The sequence below is a fragment of the Tenrec ecaudatus genome, unplaced genomic scaffold (assembly GCF_050624435.1).
Source record: "Tenrec ecaudatus isolate mTenEca1 unplaced genomic scaffold, mTenEca1.hap1 Scaffold_398, whole genome shotgun sequence".
NCBI classification, from domain to species: Eukaryota; Metazoa; Chordata; class Mammalia; order Afrosoricida; family Tenrecidae; genus Tenrec; species Tenrec ecaudatus.
In genome coordinates this window covers 231,513-243,648 of record NW_027459265.1, presented here as the reverse complement: position 1 = coordinate 243,648, position 12,136 = coordinate 231,513, and the positions used below count along the sequence as shown (strand labels likewise).

Genomic DNA, 12,136 nt, shown 5'->3' with positions numbered 1-12,136 from the left:
AGAAAGGGGGAACCAATTACAAGGATCTATATATAACCTCCTCCCTGGGGGACAGATAACAGAAAAGTGGGTGAAGGGAGACATTGGACAGTGTAAGATAAGACAAAATAATAATAATTTATAAATTATCAAGGGTTCATGAGGGAGTGGGGAGCAGGGAGGGAGGGGAAAATGAGGAGCTGAAACCAAGGACTCAAGCAGAAACCAGATATTTTGAGAATGATGATGGCAACAAATGTACTTGACACAATGGATGTATGTGTGTATTGTGATAAAAGCTGTAGGATTCCCCCAATAAAATGGTTTTATAAAAAATGTGGAAGGAATACACATTTAATGTATCAAGAAGAACTGGTCAATATTAAACCATTTCAATGATACTGAAGGAAACAGTCCAAGTTCTACTGAAGGCATTAGCCAAAAACAAAGATCCAGGAATTGATGGAATATTGAAACAAATGTCTCAACAAACTAAAGAAGCACTGGAATCAATCTCTGGCCTATGCCAAGAAATCTGAAAAACAGTGTCTTAGACAAGTTATGGGAAGAGATCTGTATTTGTGTCCATTCCAAAGAAAGGTTATTTAACAGAATGCACAAATCAGTGAACAATATCATTAACAGTTGTAGAAAAGCATTGTGAGGGAGCTACCAGAAATTCAAGTCCATTCAAAAGAGGACCTGGACTTAGGGATATCATTGCTAACAGCAGATGGATTTGATTGAATGAAGAGATCAGCAAAAATTTTAACATATTTTATTGACTATACAATAGTGCATCATAACAAACTGGATGGATTGTAACAATCTATGGATAATATTTCCAAGAATAGAAATTCCATAGCACTTCAACACGCTTCTGTATAATCTGCAAATTGACCAAGAGACAATTGTTTGAATAGAACAAGGATATATTATGTGTTTTAATATCAGGAAAACTATGCGCGAGGGTTATATACTATGAGAATTTCTGTTTGCTGTTAAGTTGGCTGGGGCAGGATCCTCCCATGATGTGATAACATAATGTAATAACCTTCCTGATGGAGTCTTACGTGAACAGCCAAGCAGTTGTGGGAAGAATAAAGTAAACTCTTTCCCCATTAATTAAGCTTAAGATCTGACCCATGAGCTTGAACTGCACAGGACCTACCTGATTCTATAACTGTATGAGCCACCTTCTTGATATAAATTTCTTTTTTTATATACACAAAAATAAGCATCATTGGTTTTGCTTCTCTGATTTATATCCCATCACTGTACCTATTCAACCAAGAAGCTGGATGATATGAAAAAGAATGAGACACCTAGATCGGAGGAACACTTATTAACAACCTTTGAGATGTAGATGACAAAACCTTGCTTGCTGAACTAAAAGAGGACTTGAAGTACTTGCTGATAAGGCTCAAGGACTGGATCCTTCAGTACAGAATTTAATTCTATGTAAACAATACCCAAATCCTCACAATGGCAGCAATAGACAATACTATGATAAAGGAGGAAAGATTGAAGCTGTCAAACATTTCCTATTGCTTGGATCTACAATCAATATCCATGAAAGCAGCACTCAGGAGATCCAATTGTGTATTGCATTGGGAAACTCTGCTGCCCAAGAGCTCTTTAAAGTGTCGAGAAGCTAGGATGTCACCTGGTGGAGTAAGGTGTACCTTCCTCAAGCCGTGGTTTTTTCGGTTGCCTCATGTGCATGTGAAATAAGAAAGGCTGAAGAAGAATTGATATATTTCAATTATGGTGGTGGTGAAGAATATTAAAGTACTATTGTCTTTCTGAAGAGCGAATAACTCTGTCTTAAATCAGAATGCTCCTTGCAATCAATGCTAAGACTCTGTCTCACATCCCGTGCACATGCTATCAGGAGAGACCAGTCCCTGGAGAAGGATGTCGTCCTGGTTACAGAGGAGGAGCAGTGGGAGAAAGGAAAACCCGGGAAATGGATAGACACGGTGGCTGAAGGAATGCACTCAGATGTAGCAGCAAGTGTGAGGTTGGGGAGGACCAGATCATCGAATGCACTGTTGTATGTGGGTCATTAGAAGTTGGACAACCTCACTGCACATAACAAGCTAACGACATCATCTCCTCCCAAGGAAAGCCTGCCTATCTACTTTTGAAAAATCATTGAGGGTAAACTCTTCGACACACAATCATATATGTACTCACTAAAATGACAATGAGTCAGCACTAATTTATGGTAATTAGTTAGGTTAGGTTTGTATATAATTATTTTTATGGGTTTTTTTTTTTTGCTCGGGGTTCCATAGAACTGCTCAAGCTGCCATATCAGAAATGGAATTTCTGAACTAGATTTTCAGTCCTTAATGAAAGTTTATCAATGATTCTGAATCTGATAATAGCCTGGTGTGGTAATAATTTCTTTCAGAAGAATTTACACTAGACTAGTTCAAATGAGGTGGAAATCATTGGTGTGCCTAATAGCCAACTCTTCTGAGATGCTGATCTACTCCATTTTCCTCCGCCTCCTCCTTTGAATAATTCCTTAATGTCCCTGGGGCCTCCCATTTGCTGCAATGCCCACAGAGCCTTTTAGATCTTTGAGCACGTGTCTCATGTGGTTGGTGGGTGGCATTTAGTCCAAATCTGAAGGTCAGGCAGCAGTGAGCCACAGGCAGGGTCCAGAGCCAGAAACCAAAGATGTCCAAAACTCACCACAGGTTTCTTGCTTCTACCAAAGCTCAGCCAGCAAATAAAGGTCTGATTTTGCAGGTGAGGCTATGTGTGTTATAACTGTATGATGGAACCAGTATCCCTATAACGCCGAGTGTGACATTTTCGTAACCTTTAATTAAATGTATATATATAGATAGATAGATAGATAGATAGATAGATAGATAGATAGATAGATAGATAGATAGATAGATAACTATGAAAGTAAAGAATAAAAACAAAATTTTTTCCTGAAATTAAAAATTCTTGTGTTTTATGGTTAAATATCCAAGGAAAACAAAGGATGTTTTTAAAATCACACTCTCCATCAAGGTAGAGTAGGGCTCAAGGAAACCAAGGGCATGGCTTGATTCACCCCTTCAACAAAAAGCCAAGTCTAACTCCCACTATAGTACTGCCCCCTGGTAGAGAGAAGACCTCCAACAAGGGACCATGACCACAGGCATATAAAGTCCAGAAGTGGGAATCGTGGCTAGAAGTTACCATCTTAATTGACTACAACTCACCCTGTTTGGTGGGGACTTGGACTCAGTAACCTTATAGGTTATTTATTTCCATACTAAGGAAACCATGGGGAGAACTAGCACCCAGGCAAACAACACAACAACAACAGCAAAAGGAAGCAATATTGAACCCTACCTACCTAATTACTCTTAATCTCAGCACACCTTCACACTTTTGGGGGTACTTGCTTTCAGTTTGATGAGCTTACATGTTGCTCTTTAATTAGACAGGAATCCCTCATGAGTAGTGGAAACATGAACATTAATCTCCATGCTATGTAAAGGACTAGTATATATTTAAATATGCTTACAGGAATGCCAAGGAAACAAAAGATGTGGATTCATACCCTGTACTAAAGTCGAGTCTTTTTTTAAAGATAATTTTATTGGGGGCTCTTATAGTTCTTATAACAATCCGTACATCGATTGTATCAAGCATATTTGTACATCATTCTTTTCTAAACATTTTCTATTTGAGCCCTTGGTATGAGTTCTGCTTCGCACCCCCCACCCTTGTGACCGCTTGATAAATTATAGATTATAAGGATTTTTATACCTTACAATGATCAATATTTCCCTTCCCCACTGTTTCTGTTGTTCCTCCTGCTCTGGGGGTGGAGGGGGTGATTTTATGTCAATCATTGTGATCCATATTAATCCCACCCTTTTAGGCATGAACTGGGACCTGGAGACTTAGGGATGAAAGAGTTAGATTCTTTTTTGGCAGTAGCTGGTCATTTCCAGATGAGAATGTCTACCATTGTTATTGCTTGGCATTTTAAGACACGATGTATTTTTCAGATGAAAACACCTAAATTTTTAGCTATTGTCAGCAAACTTTAAAAAATAAATAAAACTTTCCAAATGCTTGAGGTTTAGCACAGCATGCTTGTCTTTTTGTCTGCCCAGGAGATAAGTTGAAGATGTAATTTAATAATATGTCTTCCTCAAAGGAGGGAAATCATCTTTCAGTGGGCAACAAGTGGATAGCTTGCATGAACTCAGGAAGCCTCTATAAACCGGGGTGGGAAGATAGGCTCCCTATTGGGCCACTAAGCACAAGGTCAACCGTAGAACCCACTGCTGCTAGGGGCAACCAGGAGCCTTTCTGCTCGGGTCAAGATCTGTGACCTCAGAACCCCAAGGGGCAAGTCTACTCTGTTGTTAGGGTTGCTCTGGATTGGAATTGACTTCAGGGTAGTGAGGTTTGAGGTTGTTTTGGAAACTGGGGTGGAAAGCTGTACAGAACTGAAGGATTGTCTTACGTTTTTCTAAATTAGGTTGTTACAGGCTTGATTTGAATACTAAAAATGAACTTTATGATACAAGTAATTCTATTGTGCTTTCTTGGACAATCATTTATAATACACTAAATTCAATATTGTGGATAAAATATCTGAATAAAAATATACTCAATGTTGAGCTTCTTTTCTTGGTCAAAATCTCCCCCATTCTACTGTTGCATTGTATATGTTTTGAATGAATTGACTAGTAGGCATTTTTTCATAGTTCTTTTGGGATGTAATATAAGAATTTATTATTATCAGTTGTTATGAGAAAAACATATAATTCTGAACTAATGACCTGAGAGCTAAAGAATAAATAGCTACATTATAAAAAACAAGTTCCCAAGGACATAATTATGTTATTACTTGCAAACAGAGAGTTTCTGGTTCATTAAGTTAGAAAGGGGAAAAAAGTATAAATGATAAAGGTGAAAATTTTATTTTTTCATTGTTCATGTCTTTTTCCCCCTTGACCAATAAAAAATAAGCAGGAGGTTTTTTACACTAAATGAAAATGTAAATGGTGAAGCTTTCTTAAAGCCAGCTTCATGTGTCTGTTCCCATAGTTTGATTATGTGGAATTTGACCTTTATTTAAAGAGCATCTCTGTTGAATGATAATTGATGGTGCTTTGAGTGAGAGTTTATGACAGTACTTCTACTTATTAAAAATATTTTCCTTAAGGTGAAGATGTTTCTTTTTAACTTTTGTCCTAGCTTAACCTTTGGAAAGATCGTGTGAGCTCAGTTGCATTTATAGATTTAATTAGCATATTGTAGGCTTTTCCTGGTCATTAATAAAGATTTGGGGGATGACTAGATTTAGTCCTAATCCTGATAACTCACCAGTTTATTTCACTTGGGAAGTCATTCATTCATCCTTTTTATCTTGCTGGGTTTGAGCTTTATTTAATTATAGTAATTCAAACCCATTAAAATTTTAAAATTTTCTTTATATAAAGGTAGTCTCCTAATTACTAATTTACCGGCATTACTTGTGACCCTATTAGAAAACAACAGTGCTTTGTTTTACTTATTCAAGCACGTACCCCCTGTTGGGTTTTGTAGTCTTATGAGGTTAAACCCAATGGTAAGATAATGACTGACTAAAAGTAATAATATAAAAAAAAAAGATTCCAAGGCAATCAGCCCATTCTGCTGCCTATAATTTAGAACACATGAACCTTCTGTAAGGTTGAGGTATCGATGAGCATAGTAATTTATCTAATTCTTTTGCTGTGTGACTTCTCTAAGCATATCTTATTTGATACTACACAGGCAAGAAGGGAATTTATAGTGTAGTTAACCTATCCATATGCTTCCTGTGCCGTATCAAATTAACTCTCTATTAATATCTGCTTGACTCTACCCTGAAACACACACTCCATTATCTATTTTCAAATATTTCTGAATTAAGCTTGTATACAACCTTATCTGGTTAATTCCTTAAGCCACTTGACATTGGAAGGAAGAAAGGTAGTAGAGGGAATAAAAGTCAGATTGTGCACAATTCCTCTCTACAGCCCTTAATAGCTGTAGACTTCCTAGCTGTATCCTTGCGGAAGTTGCTTAGGCTCTTTGTTCCTCTCTAAAATGGGAATTAAAATAAGAGTTGCTGTTATTTCCCATTGAGTCAAGGTATAACAGAATGATACGTAAACATGAACGATTGAAGCAGTTCCGGGTTTTATGCCATCTTCTTGATCATTGATATATCTGAGCTCATTGATTAGCAATCGTGTCAATTCTTTCTGTGTTGGTTTCCCTTGTTTCAGTGACCCTCTGTTTACCACACATGACTTCCTTTGGCAGAAACTAGTCTTTTGATATTGTTATGTCGGCAGTGAGCAAGCTATGTGCTATGTGGCCATTAGTCATTAGAGAGCTGAGAATCAAAATAATGAGATCTATCTCCCACAAGCAATTATAGCAAAGTTCAAAACGAAAAGCAACAAGTACTGGTCAGAGTATGGGGAGATTGGAGCTCCTCACAGCCTGGTGGTGAGACTATACAATGGTGCGAGCACTGTGGAAAAGGTCTGAATTTTCCTTCAAAAGAAGTAGAAATATCAGATGATCTAGCAATCTTGCCACTAGATTTATATACCGGAGACATGAATTGATATATGCATGCTAATACTCACTGTGTTATTCACAGTAGCAAAGATGGAAACAACCTACGTGCCCCTTAATGGATGAATGGATAAACAATTATGATACGTACACACAACTCTAAGATTGATGAATCCATGAAACACCTCATAACACACATCAACCTGGAGGACATCATTCACCAAAGGACAAATATTGTATAAGACCACTATTATAAAATTTCAGGAAAATGTTTCTACACAGAAAGAAACGTTCTTTAATAATTACCAGGGATGGAAAAAGGAAGGAGGGAAATCACTAGAAAGTAGACATGTATTAACTTTGGTTAAGTAATAGGTGATAAATTTTGTATTGTTATACTTTGCAATTCTCAACAGAACTGGGTTTGTTTTCTATAATTAGAGTTATTATGAGAGTTAAACAAGTTAATATGAGTCAGTCACTCACTTAAAATACTGTCTAATGGAAAATAAGCACTCCATAATTATTATTGTGCCTTGTAGACTTATTCTTATGTCACATCAAAGTAGACGCTTCCCTGTTCATTTGTCACCCATTTCTCCATTGTGTCTCTCGTGGTAATTCAACTTTATTCATCATGGACAGTTTCAGGCTGTTGAAAGAGGTCTGTAATTCTACCCCTATTCTCCTACCCTCCGGACTCTCCAGGTTTAATCCAGTCATACGACTTGTCATGTAAGTGTTTCACATTATAGATTGTTGGAAAGAACTCCTTAGAAATCAGAATCCATCAAGCTTTCAACTATGATTGTCACTTTTAGGTCATTATGTGGTTTCAAAATTTGTATGGACTAACGGGATGTTGGACATTTCCACAGCTTAAATCCTAATGGATCCTTACATGCGTACTTCACAGCCTACCTCTTCTGGTTGCTTTTGGCCTTGCCACCCCTGCCTTGGATGGTACTGTATTCACTTTTCACATACATGTTTTTGAGAGTAAGCTGATATCTGACATGACTTGACTTTTTTTGTAACATTTTTTTCCCTTTTAGAGGGGCCAGAAATACATTTACCTCTCTACAGTCATGTTAATACTGCCAACTAAGCTGTATGGAGCATCCATTATATGCTATCACATGTATCGACTTAATCTTCATAACCACTCTACAACATACATATAATGTACATATATATAAAGATAATTTTAATATATATATACTATACATATAAAACATAGCTACTAAATATGGGAACTAAGACATAGAGAGAGAAAGTAGCAGCAATAAGAGGTGGATTCAGTTTCCGTTCTGGGCGGCCTGACTCTAGGATCCAGAGATGCAGCTTTGTCTATTTACTTGGCACAGCTACTGGGTGCTGTTGTACCATTAGGAGGCGGTCTCATGCAGGGTTAAGTGTATCTCAGATTGTTGCTTCATGTTTGTAAGTGGGAGCAAGCAGGACATGTTACTGGCACTCCGATGTTATGCCTTCACGGCGTCTGTAAAGCACAGAAGTGTACATATGACACAGATTTAATCAAGGAACTAATAGAAATTATTTAAACCAGTAAATTATATACACTTAGTGATTGTGAAGGGGTGAGGATATTCATGGCTGTTACTAATCTCTGAAATGAGAAAAATTCAAAATGAATAAAGAAGCATCAAAATGCTATGTTATTGTTAGATATTTATACTTTACAAGAGGGCTCTGAACTTAGTAAAAAAAAATAAATGATGGCCAAATTGTATCTATTGAACAAGGGCTGTGTTATGCTGGGCTTCTTTCTCCTTGACTTTCGCGGCTATTTTGTTTAGTTTCTCAATTGGTACTGCTCCTTTCCCCAAATAACTGGCTTTACTTCTATGTAACTGAAGTTACGGCATGTCGTCATTTTGGTGGAAAGAGATAATTTGTTGTTTGGATGAAGGAGGAATAAAGCCGCTTGATAATAGCTTTTCAGATTACCTGGGAAAGGCAGTCCTCAGAATACGAACACCAACTTACTGTGCAACCTGCAGTCACTAACAGACTATAAAGCCAGTGGATTTAAATTTTTGACTTACATACAATAGTTCTTGGTGACAAATGGCCACTGCTTTGTGATGCTCATCAGAGCATTCTTTGTTTTATTAATTTACTAATATGTTCAAGATGTTGTAGTGTATCTGGAAAGTTTCTTTTGTGTTTCTATATAAGAATACAATCATTTAAAGTACTAATGTTTGATGATAAATGAACATAACTTTTATATAACTTAGACTTAAAGAGATTTAGGAGCAGAACTTGGTTCAAACAGTACATTTTTGCTCGCCTCACCCCTACTCCCATAATGACTGATTTTCACTTTCCAGCAAAACCTCTTCTAATGAGTATCTCTGGATAAGACACTCCATCATTGCTGCACGCAAGGTGGTGACATCCAGCTGGACAGCTAGGATGGGGGAAATGGCAGAAGGTGTTGGAAAAGTTTGATGAAAAGTACAGCTTCCTGTTAATCCTCCTGGAGGAGAATGTCTTAAAACTCTTAAAGTGGTTTCCTGTTGCAGGTAAACTCGTAAAATGTAAGTAGCACTGGGTTTTGATTGAATGAAGACAGATGTTACAGATGCAGTCTCATTTCCAGACAACCCGCAGCTATTTCGTACCTCTGGCTGTCAGTGGGGCAAACACAGGACATGAGTGTTAGTTAAACATCAGCCCTAACATGTAGGTATAAGCAAGATAGTAAAGCCAATGCGTGTGACCAATAGAAAGGAAAGTTATTTTCGAGGCAATGCTTGAAATTTAAAAAAAAGAAGTGGGTTTGGATGAGAATCCTCCCCATGTCTTCTATTTCATTTGTGGTTTTTTTAATACACATGGGTTAAATATAGTGTTAGACATACCTAACACATTCTTGTAAATACTAATGATGTGATGGGGTGGCCCAAATAAAGCTTTAGGTCGTTTTACAGTCGTGTCTTTTTACTCTTTGACATATGTGTAGGATAGCATTCCATCCCCACAAAGATCTTGTCATTTCTGAAGTGATTGTTGGTTGCCGTTCAGCCAGTTTGGGTTCAGGGGTCTTTACATGTGGGGTAGCCCTGCTCTACGGGGTTTACCGGCTTGTCTGTGGAGGGGCCTCTAACTGGGTTTAAAGCAGGGACTAAGACTAATTTCAAATGGCCTGTTCATGACCCATGAAAATAAGGACAGTATACAGATCGCAGAGCAACCAAATCTCTCAAGGTGTCAGATTTTGACCAGAGTGGAAATGGAACGCAATGGCCCACTCAGACCTCACAACTTTGAATGTCTGGGCTGGCTCCTGTCTGAGCTGGGCAAAGCCACCTTTCTTCAGTTCAGGTCAAAGCATTGGGCACAGAGGTATTTGGCTGTTAAACAGTATGTATGCAACCCTTGTGTCTGTGAGCCTTGACCAAACTTTTCAAACTGGTTCAAAATCCTGGTTTGAGCTGCCAACCTTTGGTTAGTAGTTGAGCGCTTAATGATCGCACCACTCAGGCATGTGTCCCAAGCACATTCATTTAGGAGACCTATGGAGGTACTTCTCATCCATAATGCCTTTTTTACTGTGATTGAAGTTCTATACTCAGGCTGAGGAAGATGACTCTATCTTTGAGCCATTTTGATAAAGATCGTCAGTGATATGTGCTAAAAGCATAAAGGCTATTTCTGCTCCATAAAAATAGGACAATTAGATTAGGGCAAATCTACCCCATCCACGTGGGTTTGCAGCCTCAGGAGGATGTGCTGCTTGTTCTTCTCTACTGCGTCATTCTTCAGGCTAGTGTTTGTCTGGCTCTCACCCCCAGTAGTCTATTCAAACTGCCTGGGAAAGGCAAAATGACCAAAGACAATAATTGCTTTCTCAGTCCTATCTAACTGCATCTCTGTGCTGCATTTGGATTATTGATCCTTTCTTTATTCTTGGGATTTTATTTCCTCTGACTGCACTATCTGTCGATTCTCCCTCTACCTTTTTGATGAATGCCTGTTGGCTGGCCACTCATGGATTGTGACTCATGTTTTTGCAACAGCAAACAAAACATTGCTTTCCGTTGTTTGCCTCTTCTTATTCATTCAGTATCAGTTGTTTGCACGCCCACGTAAAAACTTGTCTGCGGACAATAAACACAGGAGGAGCCTTTTACATTCTTCCATGTTGCAGCTCTTCATAACGCTCCTTCAGGTTCACATATTTTAAAACACTTCTTCATCTAGTCACTGATTTTATTCCTCCTGCCACTTTCATCAGAGATTTGTTTCAAACCTCAAAGCTACAAAGCTGGTCATGTTGATCTTCTGCATCATTTCTTTGCTTCCCATTGCCCCTGAAATCAAATCCAAGCTCTTTCCGTGGAAGACACTGACCCCTGTGATGAACCATGGACATTCATTCCTTCAGCCTTGGACTCTCATGCTCCTGGCTTCCAAGTCCAGACTAAGATAGCAATCGATAGCTTGTTTCCCACAAAGACTGTGCCATTTCACCCACCGTGTCCTGGTTTGCCGCATTCCATCTGCTTAGCTTAACCCATTCCAACGTTCTCCAGTGGCTCTTACTCCTGCTTCATCTGTAGAGAAACTTCCTCAAGTGCTTCTGAAAAAATCTGCCATTGAAACCCATTAAACAAGGTTCTCCAACACATGGAGTTAGTTGTGTACTCAAGGCCTGATGCTAGCTTACTCAAGCATCATCTACTACAAGAAGCCTTTGTCCCACTCTCTTATGGGGCAGAGCTCAAACTTTATGTTTTCTTATCATGCTGGACATTTTTCACTTATGTACTTCAGCTATTTGATAATCATTTGAATAACAAGCAAGGGTTTGAATAGATTATTTGCTATTTCTTTATGTTGCTTAATTCTTCAATATTTATTTGCTTTTTAGGAAGCCTTTGCTCCCTCAAACCACCTGCCCCCAAGGTTAAAAATGCAATTTCAGTTCCATAGAAAATTATCCTAGTGAAAAATAGAAAATAATGAACAAGATGATGTGATATGGTAAGTGTGATGATAGAGCTATTAAGAGGGCAATATGGAGCTGTGAGATGCATCTATTTCACCCTTTTTGATTTTGTCTTGGCAAATCATGCTTGGGGTTTCTGGGATGGTGCCATCCCAGCATACCACCCTACCCCAGCATAGGGGTGTGTGGGGGGGGGGAACCACTCGGTGTTTCTTGTTCTCCTCTTGGAGCATAATCTTCTGATGGCGATGGCAAAGAGATATCAGGAAAGCCTGGATGCTCAATCATATTTTTTCTTGCCTTCGGAAATTCACTGGCCAAGGCAAGTTCCAAATAAAGAGACAGCCACATATGGAGACGTCTGGGAGGTTGCTAACAAGAACCTTCTACATCTCCACAAGGGGCAAGCTGCACTCTCATGCATATTAATGCCTTTCACAAACCAGAAAGCCCTGCATTTTATTTCTTCCCATATAACTAGATATGTAGCATGGTAGCTGGGTATGAACACAACAGTGGCTAATGACTGAACTATTAAAATAATATTTTTGAATTTGTGATAAAAAATGAAGAATATGTGAAGTGAAACAT

The 12,136-nt window shown here is 38.4% G+C and overlaps 1 long non-coding RNA gene across 1 annotated transcript; it reads left to right on the top strand.

The window, feature by feature from the left end:
- The first annotated feature begins 7,098 nt into the window (after window positions 1-7,098).
- Window positions 7,099-11,581, top strand: LOC142436554 (uncharacterized). The gene is made up of 3 exons (XR_012782006.1): window positions 7,099-7,299; window positions 8,922-9,131; window positions 11,468-11,581. It is a non-coding gene; the product is annotated as an uncharacterized LOC142436554 (long non-coding RNA).
- The last annotated feature ends 555 nt before the right edge of the window (window positions 11,582-12,136 follow it).